The sequence below is a fragment of the Vicia villosa genome, linkage group LG1, assembly GCF_029867415.1.
Source record: "Vicia villosa cultivar HV-30 ecotype Madison, WI linkage group LG1, Vvil1.0, whole genome shotgun sequence".
NCBI lineage: Eukaryota > Viridiplantae > Streptophyta > Magnoliopsida > Fabales > Fabaceae > Vicia > Vicia villosa.
The window spans coordinates 28,496,635-28,507,551 of record NC_081180.1 but is presented as its reverse complement, the minus strand read 5'-3'; positions in this window follow the sequence as shown (position 1 = coordinate 28,507,551).

Sequence of the window (10,917 nt, the reverse complement as noted above, 5' to 3'; positions counted from 1 at the left end):
CCGAGAACCTTCTCGGCGCACCGAATCCCCCCTCGAGGAAGAACTTAACGACGAGGCCATGAGGGAAGAGCTCGATATGGTAGAGGAGATCCGAGCAGGATCCTCTCTCCGAGAAGCTAAATTAAAACAGCAAATAGCTCTTCGCCATAACGCCAAAGTTATAAAGCGCGAATTTGAAATCGACGCCCTAGTGCTCCGCAGAAACATGAAAGACTCGCGCGAGGGCAAACTAGCCCCGAACTGGGAAGGCCCATACCGAGTTTATGACAAAACCGAGAATGGCGCCTACTACCTCGAGAATCTTCTCGGCGAAAAACTTGCTCGACCCTGGAACGCTAAAAAACTCAGACGTTATTACAGTTAAACATAAACTAAAACGCCCGGCACCTGGGCCGAACACAGGTAACAGACGGGCACGGATCCACGTCGTCGGTACGGACGTGAGTATTCCACGACAGCAACTGTCGATCCCCCTCGTCAAATGGACGGACCGACCCCTCGGCGGATTCTACACCTAGACCCTCCGTGGAAGTACCTGCATGGCAGAACCCCAGCTCGCGATGGGATCGTTCACGCCGCGAACGCTTGGCCCCAACCGCGGTCTCGCGCTCGCTAATAGCGCACACCTGCTCTGCGCCCCCGGATCGTTCCCTACACCTCCGGGCAACCAACAAAGGCCGAGCACAGTTCAACTGTTATCAATTATATTCCAAGTATTAGAATATACCCCCGGGATGTCCAAGCATAACCAGCAGCCCTCAATTATTCTAAATATTGAGGCAGCTCTCCGGGATGCTCGACTGCGGCATATTGCTATCGAAACAACCAAGTGTTGGAGCAAGTCCCCGAAGAACTCGAGCACAACCGAAAGCCATAAAATGTTCTAAGTATAAAACATACAATCGGAATAGACGAGCATATTCAAAATGCTGTAAAATATTCTAAGTATGGACTATATCCTCGGAGCATACGAGCATAGCCTACAATCAAAGACGATATACGGACATGCAGCAAAAACAATTTAAAGCATACAATGCTAAAACAAACATGGAAAAATTGACGGACATTAACTGCCGACCAAATTGGCCGACGATGTTCTAATATTACAACAAAAGACGGGCACGCAGGCCCCAAATATCCCGGGCTTCAGTCCCAACAAATCATCATAAAATTAATTGCACGCAGGCCGGGAAAACAAGGACGCGCAGGCCCTAAAACTCAATCGTCTTCAGGTGTGCCGGGGATCAGTTGGCCGTCCACAATCCTGCTCGACACTCCAACGTTGTCCATTTTTAGATCCGGATTCAAGAGCTTCAACTGTTGAACGGCGCAGTTGAACCCCGCATCAGCCATATCGGCAAGCTCGATCTTTAGGTCGTCGATCTTCTCGACGAACTCCGCCCTCGATTTAGACACTGCCACGTCGGCAGATTCCTCCGGCGTCGGCTCCCAAACCTGCTCGAGCTCGACAACCTTCTTCTTCTCCCTCTCTAACTCCTCACCCTTCTCGGTGACCTTTCTCTTCTCACCCTCCAACTCATCATCCTTCAGCTTCAGCAGATCTTCCATCCTCTTCTCCGTCTTCTCCCGAAGAGCCTTTTGCCTGACAACTTCTTCTTCGGCGATCCGCTTCTCGTCCTCCACCTTCTTCAAAACATCAGCAGAAACGCCGCCCCCCTGAGCAAACAGTTGGGCCATGCCAATGACCCTCATGACGGCAGCACTGTCGCCGGCCAACTGCTTCAGACGAGCAGAAGGGGACATCCCCTCCACTCGACGGACCCCGTCCGGGTAGACAGACAAAGGGAACTTCTCGAAAAACAAGCCCTCGTTGAAGCAAGGGGGGAGAACAAACCCGCGCTCGGATCCTGGAGCCGACATTTCATCTCATTGCGTCTCCGTTCGACGCGGCCTCTTCGGCGTCCCGCCTTCCGAGATTACCAGGGGGGAGCCTGCAGATCCAGAGTGGTCACCCGAGGTCGCTCCCCGGTTCTTGTTCTTCAACGCCCGGAGTCTTTTTCCGTCCTGGGCTGCTTTCAGAACTTTGTCTTCCTTCAAGGGCATAGCATCTGAAACAAAACAAACAGGTTAGCGCCGGGCATCAACCAACAAAACAAAACAAACAGGTTAGCGCCGAGCAACAATCAACAAACAAAATAAAAAGACTAAAAGTCCACCTAACAACGCTTTCATCTCCGCCGGCGTCCGGTGATCGGAAAAATAGCAAGTGTACTATTTTGCCTCTGTAGTAATAATAGGGAAATTCCCCGAATGTCGATCTCAAGGACTGCACGTTAATATCGAGTTTAAATAATGGTTCAATTAAACAAAAACTAATATTGGGGTTTTGTTTGCAAATTGTTACTAAACAATAATTAAAATAAGCGGAAAAGTAAATTGGCTTTTTGACAAATATGAGTATTATGCTAGGGGTATAGTGTGTGATAGTTCCTGTAATAACCTTGGATTTAGATCTCTTCAACAAGTTCATAACCTTTAATTACCGCCCTTTAGATTATTTTCCCCTAAGTCCTTAGTGGGAAAACCTTTGAACATTCATCCTAAATCCTAAGTCCTTAGAGAATTATGATGAAATCAAGCCTTTATGTTATCAAGAGTTAACCGGTAACTATAGGGTATCCCTAGTCCTAGGTGATATCTACTATAGTCTAATCGTACAAAAACCTTAACAACCGCTGTCCAGCTGGTTGTTAACCGTAAATCAATCTTGTTGGTCCGACAAAGAAAGCATAAAAACCTTGTACAATTAAATTAAATAAGAAAACAAATCTATTGATGAACTCAGGAATTCAAAATCATTACAGAATCAAATCAGGGACACCCCCTAGCATTAGGGTTTAGTTACTCATATTGTTCAAAGAAAACAAAATATAAAATAGAGACATTACAAGAATTGAGATGAAAGTTGATCTTCAATCGCTTCCGTTCATGAAAACCTTCTTCTCTCCCAAACCCTTGTTTTCTCCAATCTTCAATCTTGTATCTTCTCTCGGTCAAAAAGTCCTCTAATTCATCGTTAAAACTCTTCTAAATAGTGCAGACTCACTTAGGTTGGTTGGAAGTACCCAAAATGCCCCTTGGGTCAACACTTAATGAAAAATCACAAAAATCAGCAAAATCAGCGTTTTAGCCAACACTGGCCGTGTTGGCCTCCTGGACTTAATTTTTCAAAATCACACTCAGCACTGCTAACACGGGTGGCCGTGTTAGGTAACACGGGCCGTGTTGGTCCTTAACTTCAGAATTTGGATTTGCGTTCTTCATGAAAGTTGTAGCCCTTTTCGTTAGCGAAATTTTGCCACCGGAACCGCGTCAATCGGAGTTACGAAGCTCTAGTTATGATCAAAATACTACACACCTGTCACGATGAGAAATATGCTGAAAATTTCCAGATCTCACACTTGCTAACACGAGCCGTGTCAGCCCCGTGAATTTCATCTCTTTTGCATTTTCTTGGCCACGCTTCATCCTAACACTTTCAGTTTCAGGTGACACAGGTGGTCGTGTCAGACCTAATGTAGCTTGATTTTTCACTTCCTTCGAAACTCCCCTTTTTGTACTTTTTCGCATTGATTTGTCTCGATTTATTCCTTGGAGCCTGCAAATAGTAAAATCCACAACCAAAGCATAAAATGTAGAAGAATGAAGTAAAACGCTTGACAATATAAAGCAAAGACGACTAAAATCAATGGTAAATAAACGTGTAAAAACCACTGATCAAACTCCCCCAAACTTAAACTGTTGCTTGACCTCAAGCGACAATTACAAGAGAAAATGACCTTCCAGGCACACCGGTGTTCATACGTGAGATATCCGTTTGTATTGCTCAAGAGACAGTTGGTTCGGCATTCACATGACGCGACGAGTTTCTGTTACAACATTAAACCTCAAGCTCCCCTTTCGGATACCTCTCCAACTATGCTTTGCACTTAAGTCTCTTTCCGATTTTCCTCCTTTTTCATTCAGACAATCATATTAAGGAACTGCATTTTTAAGAATAATCATCACCTGCATGAGACGAATCAAGGCTTCTTATTTTCTTTTCCTGACACCAAACTAGCAGCATTTGCTACTTTTAATTACCGATGAAATTTTCAAACTTTGCAGTTATATATTGTCCTTTTGGACGACGTTTGGGGATCAATCTCCTTTGGGCTGAATGACCGGGTGAGGGTTACCCAACTTAGCGAGCCGATTGCCTTTTACCGCCTTTCCATCATTTGGTGCCAGCTTTATATCTCTTTTTTTTCCAATCAGTCATCATGCAAGTGAATCTGAATTATGCCAGACAGTATCAATAAACTACTCGAGGAGTACTTCTCAGGAGACAAGTACTATGGTGCAAATCTACACGTTAGACTCGTATTTCTTTTAGGGAACCAAGGGTGTTTACCAAACCTCTTCTTGTCACATTATTCCAAACTTCCTGTCCTTAAACAATCCTCCCTTCATCTCTATATACTATTCCCGATCGCTCTTTAAGATCAAAACTCTTCAACAAAAATTAAAATTTCGGTCAAAATTTGGGAAGAACTCAATGTTTGGTTTTACACATCATAACAAAAACATAAAAAGAAAAATGCAAGAGTAAATCCTCCCCCAAACTTGAACTAAACATTGGCCTCAATGTTTCAGAACAAGCCCGAGAGAGGTGACTCACAGAGGGTAGTGCAACTCTAACTGCAGCTTCCTAGCATTCACCAGAAAGTCCCCCTTTTTATTTCCTGAAACAAAAGCAAGCAAACACAAAAATAAAACTAAGTTGTTAAAAGCATGGGTTGCCTCCCACGAAGCGCTTCGTTTAACGTCGCATGGCTCGACGATCCATTCCCCTTGTTAGGGTGGCATATATGACACAAAGAACACATCATCTTTTTTCTTTCTTTTGTTTGGTAGCAATCCCATGAACTTAAAGTACCGATGATGTTGCTCCCAAATCCTTTTCAGCTTGATTTTATTGAACAAGGCATAAATGTCTTCCAATACTTTGTCAATTTCTTGTCTTTCATCTGCCTTGTTGTAAAAATAGTTTTTGGGGATACCCTTTTGTTGAAAATTTTCTTGTTGGATGTCCACATCTTCACAAATTGTTAAATTTGTGGTTTTATCCAAAACTCGGTCATCTTCAAGTTTCCTTATTTCTTCTTCCCCATATTTCTTTTTTACCTCAAATTCTTCTATTCTTACTGCATCCTCTTCATCTGATGTTAAGCATTTTTCTTCTGGTTCCACATATTCTTCTTCCAACTCTAACACTCTCCAAATAAACATATCTGGATAATAGTTAGCTTCCTTACATTCATTCATAAGGATTCTTACCTCCCTCTTATATGCTTTGAAAATTTTAGTCGCCTCTTCCAAGGTGACTCCTGAATCAGGGGACCAACATGCAGGAGATACAGGTGGCAATGTATCAAAACAATACATAGCTACAAAACTCAGACAATTTGTTAGTAGCAAAGTATAGAAGAATTCATGAAGAAAAAATAATTTGAATCTTTTTTTTATATTTTTTTTTTATAATAAAAACAAATTCAAATAAACAAAAACAAAAACAAAATTTTAGTTGACGAGCAACAAAATTTCAATTGAACTAAAATCAAAACTCTATATTTTAGCAGTCCCCGGCAACGGCGCCAAAAACTTGATCGGAAAAATAGCAAGTGTACTATTTTGCCTCTGTAGTAATAATAGGGAAATTCCCCGAATGTCGATCTCAAGGACTGCACGTTAATATCGAGTTTAAATAATGGTTCAATTAAACAAAAACTAATATTGGGGTTTTGTTTGCAAATTGTTACTAAACAATAATTAAAATAAGCGGAAAAGTAAATTGGCTTTTTGACAAATATGAGTATTATGCTAGGGGTATAGTGTGTGATAGTTCCTGTAATAACCTTGGATTTAGATCTCTTCAACAAGTTCATAACCTTTAATTACCGCCCTTTAGATTATTTTCCCCTAAGTCCTTAGTGGGAAAACCTTTGAACATTCATCCTAAATCCTAAGTCCTTAGAGAATTATGATGAAATCAAGCCTTTATGTTATCAAGAGTTAACCGGTAACTATAGGGTATCCCTAGTCCTAGGTGATATCTACTATAGTCTAATCGTACAAAAACCTTAACAACCGCTGTCCAGCTGGTTGTTAACCGTAAATCAATCTTGTTGGTCCGACAAAGAAAGCATAAAAACCTTGTACAATTAAATTAAATAAGAAAACAAATCTATTGATGAACTCAGGAATTCAAAATCATTACAGAATCAAATCAGGGACACCCCCTAGCATTAGGGTTTAGTTACTCATATTGTTCAAAGAAAACAAAATATAAAATAGAGACATTACAAGAATTGAGATGAAAGTTGATCTTCAATCGCTTCCGTTCATGAAAACCTTCTTCTCTCCCAAACCCTTGTTTTCTCCAATCTTCAATCTTGTATCTTCTCTCGGTCAAAAAGTCCTCTAATTCATCGTTAAAACTCTTCTAAATAGTGCAGACTCACTTAGGTTGGTTGGAAGTACCCAAAATGCCCCTTGGGTCAACACTTAATGAAAAATCACAAAAATCAGCAAAATCAGCGTTTTAGCCAACACTGGCCGTGTCAGGTAACACGGGTGGCCGTGTTGGCCTCCTGGACTTAATTTTTCAAAATCACACTCAGCACTGCTAACACGGGTGGCCGTGTTAGGTAACACGGGCCGTGTTGGTCCTTAACTTCAGAATTTGGATTTGCGTTCTTCATGAAAGTTGTAGCCCTTTTCGTTAGCGAAATTTTGCCACCGGAACCGCGTCAATCGGAGTTACGAAGCTCTAGTTATGATCAAAATACTACACACCTGTCACGATGAGAAATATGCTGAAAATTTCCAGATCTCACACTTGCTAACACGAGCCGTGTCAGCCCCGTGAATTTCATCTCTTTTGCATTTTCTTGGCCACGCTTCATCCTAACACTTTCAGTTTCAGGTGACACAGGTGGTCGTGTCAGACCTAATGTAGCTTGATTTTTCACTTCCTTCGAAACTCCCCTTTTTGTACTTTTTCGCATTGATTTGTCTCGATTTATTCCTTGGAGCCTGCAAATAGTAAAATCCACAACCAAAGCATAAAATGTAGAAGAATGAAGTAAAACGCTTGACAATATAAAGCAAAGACGACTAAAATCAATGGTAAATAAACGTGTAAAAACCACTGATCATCCGGCACATCAAAAGAGCCCGGGTGTTGATGGCTCTAACTTCGGTCATCGGGACCCCATCCTCGTCACAAATAGGCTCCCCAGTCCTCGATACCCACGAACTGAGGGTGAAGCTGTCCACCCACTGGCAAAGACGAAGGTACGATGCTGCATCTTGCTCGTCCAAATCCCCGTCTTCCCGAGCATAATGTTTTGGGGGAAAACTGAAGTGGGCCTTCCACTAGACAAAGGGGAATACACTGCAGAGTCTGGTCTGAACATTCCCTTCCTCGTCCCTCTCCGGGGCCCCGTCCTCGCCACGCATTGTCACCATTTTCGACAGCGAAGTGTAGGCTGCCCGGCTGTGGAGACGAATGACATAATACCGGTCTTTGAAGTCCTTAACCGAGTCAATAAACATCTTGAAGAGCTTACGGTCGGCGTTCTGGAAGGAAACCCAGCCATACCGCCCGTCGGCCATCTTCCGTTGGACTCTGAAACACCGGCAGAACAGGTCGGTCGTGGCCCCGATGCCCAGATACTCGCAGACAATTTCGAAGGCTCGCATAAAAGCAAAGGCGTTCGGATGTAGTTGAGACGGGGCCAGTGCAAGACTAGCCAGAAGCGAAACTTGGAAGCTGGTGAACGGCAGAAGAAATCCGAGCTCCCGAAAAACATACTCATACATGGCGAAACTATCTCCATGGAAGTGAGAGCAAATGCGCTCATCGGCGGACGGGCATACCACCTGAAAGTTCAGTTCATCGCTCGGACCTCGTTCTTCAACTTCACGGAACGCGCCGAATAGTGACTCGGTGTACCGCGACACCTCCAGTTGGGGCTCCTCGGCCACCCAATCTAGGTCCACTTCAAAGTCATATTCAAACAAGGGGGTCATGGGGACATCCTCGTCGGACCCGGTTTCCTCGTCAGACCCCGGGGACACCCCCTCATCGTCACCCTCTTCTATCACTGAAAGAGGTGCGCTCTCGACCTCCACCACCTCGACCTCGGAGCTGCTCGCACTCGTCTTTTGTGACTCATCCCACGAGCTCGAGCTAGACCCTGAGCTTGACTCCGAGCTGGACCCTGAACCTGATTCACCTGCACGCAGAAGGAAAAATGAATTCGACCGGTCATCAAATCCACCCTTCCACCGCGAGGCAAGTGAAAGGGTGGAACAACGAGCAATAAAGCCACCAACCAAACCCCTTCAATGAATCAATCAAGACCGCGGCCAGGACGCTCGGGTCCACCTCGGCAAGACTCAACGGGGCCTCAATAAGGCCGGGGACGTTCTGGAACGAACCGATTGGAAACTTAAACATGCCGTCCGTTCTATGAATACGACGAGTTGAGACATGAAGAAGCCGGGCGGAAAACAAATAACATCTAACGTTTACATTGGTTCCCCCCGGGCATCGCATGAATAACCCAAGGAAGATACCCTACTCCGCAACAATGTGCCGACTTAGATGGCAAAAAACGGCATAATCTCCTAGCTAAACTTATCATAAAAATGCAGGAAATCATTCAAAGTCCAGTAGGAACACAGTCGTACCTGATCCAGACGTGATTTTGGGAAAACTCGATTACTGGAAGAAATTCTTGAATGAGAGGCTTGAAGATCGACCCCAGACGCCGAGCACTTGAGCAGAGGCGAAAAAGTGCCCTAATGAGAAGCCTCGTTCCTTTTATAGGAGGTTTTGCCCGGAATACGAAACGTCACGTCGGTTGACACAGATTCCCTAGGGGCCGCCTCCTACCCCTAGGCAATCATTACTCTGCCACGTCAGCGCGTGCCCTCCACGCGCGACCTTCTGACTTTCTCCTCGAGGTAACGCTGCTCGGGATGGCCGGCCAGCAGAAGTAAAACTCGAAGCTCCTTCCTCGGAACTCCGACTTGGGGGGCTTCTGTTCTGGACTGGGCAAGATTTGGCCCAACCTAGTTACAGCCCATTAGGCTTAAAGGCCCAAACCAACCTAAGCTACTGGCAGACGATGCTTCATGCTCGTCTCGGCATTGCCCGGCGCCACTCTCCGTCTTTTAGCTGGTGCTCGGCACAGTGCTGTCCACGAGCAGGTGGATGCTCGGCACACAGCTCCCCGCAAGCATCTACTTGCCGAGGACCCTGCTCCGCGCAGGGGTCCTTCACACCCAACCCTCCGAATAATACGGGCTCCACGTGGCTCCTGAAAGACCGCGTCTCCCTTGATCTTCGGAGCGGTTAACCAGGACGGAGGGGACTCACGCACCTCCGATATTTTCGCCTAGGAAACCTGGCAGTCTCCTATTTGGGCCTGGATGCCCAACCCATATAGCGAGATCTTGGCCCAGCGCTGGGGGCTATAAATACCCTCTTACACTAGAGGGTCAGGTACACACTTCTTTCTAACCTTTAGCTAGTACTTGCACTCCTTTGCTCGTCTACTCACTTTGGCATCGGAGTACCTTGCAGGTACACCCCCCTCCTCCTTCCTAAAAGATCCAGTCCGAGCAGCCAGCGACGATTCTTCTGATCAGGTACGATCAACTCCCAAGGTCCTTTAAGTTATTTAATTGTAACAATTTGGTCCTTCATATTATTTTCGCTACAAATAGGTCCTTTATGTTATCAAATGTGTGCACCATTATCCTTTTTTAACCGAGAAAATGTGATAATTGTGGATGCAACTATTTTGAGGGATGTAAAAATGATGAAGTGCTTCCAAAAACACAACAATCAACATTTCTAAATGATTAAAATGAGAGGAAAAGGAGGCAGTTATCACCCAAAAGGACCAAATTATTACAAAAAAAACTTGAAGGACCAAACAGTTACAATTAAATAACTTAAAGGACCATGAGAGTAATTTAACCTTTAAATTGAGGTTAATTTCATGAATGAGATAAATTAAAGGATCAAAATTTTAACTTAGCCAAATAAGAAATAAAATAAAAGTTAATAATTTGAAAGTGATATAAATGATATTAATTAAAGGTTATAATTTAAAAAATTAATAATTAAAGAAGAAACAATTGTAGTTGTATTAAAAAATAAAATTGACAACTATTTTAGAATAATTTTTTTAGCAAATGTGATATATACGAGGAGGGATAATCTTATCCCAAGAGTAAGTTATCAAGACTTATTCCACATCTTGATCATTAATTCTGCTCAATTTAATTATTAAAAATAATGAGTAATTAAATATGCAGAGAAAAAACTAATACTCATTAATTTTAATCATTAGATTGAAAAGAATTAATATTCAAAATGTAAAGTAAGTCTTATATATATATATATATATATATATATATATATATATATATATATATATATATATATATATATGGGGACGTATCAAATGAGAACTTTAGTTATTATGAGAACTGATAACTTTTAATAATAATCGTACGATTTAAAATCAATGTTCAGATTTCCTTTAATGTGATATGTATTTAAACCAGAATCTATCTATTAATTATTGTCTCTTAAAATTTAAGTAAAATCTGAGACATTGATTTTAAATCGTACGATTATTATTAAAAGTTCTCAGTTCTCATAATAACTAAAGTTCTCATTTGATACGTCTCCTATATATATATATATATATATATATATATATATATATATATATATATACACACACACACACACACACACACACACACACACACACACATACTTACTCCAAATCGTAACTCTTAACTTAACTCTTGGAGGAATATATTTCT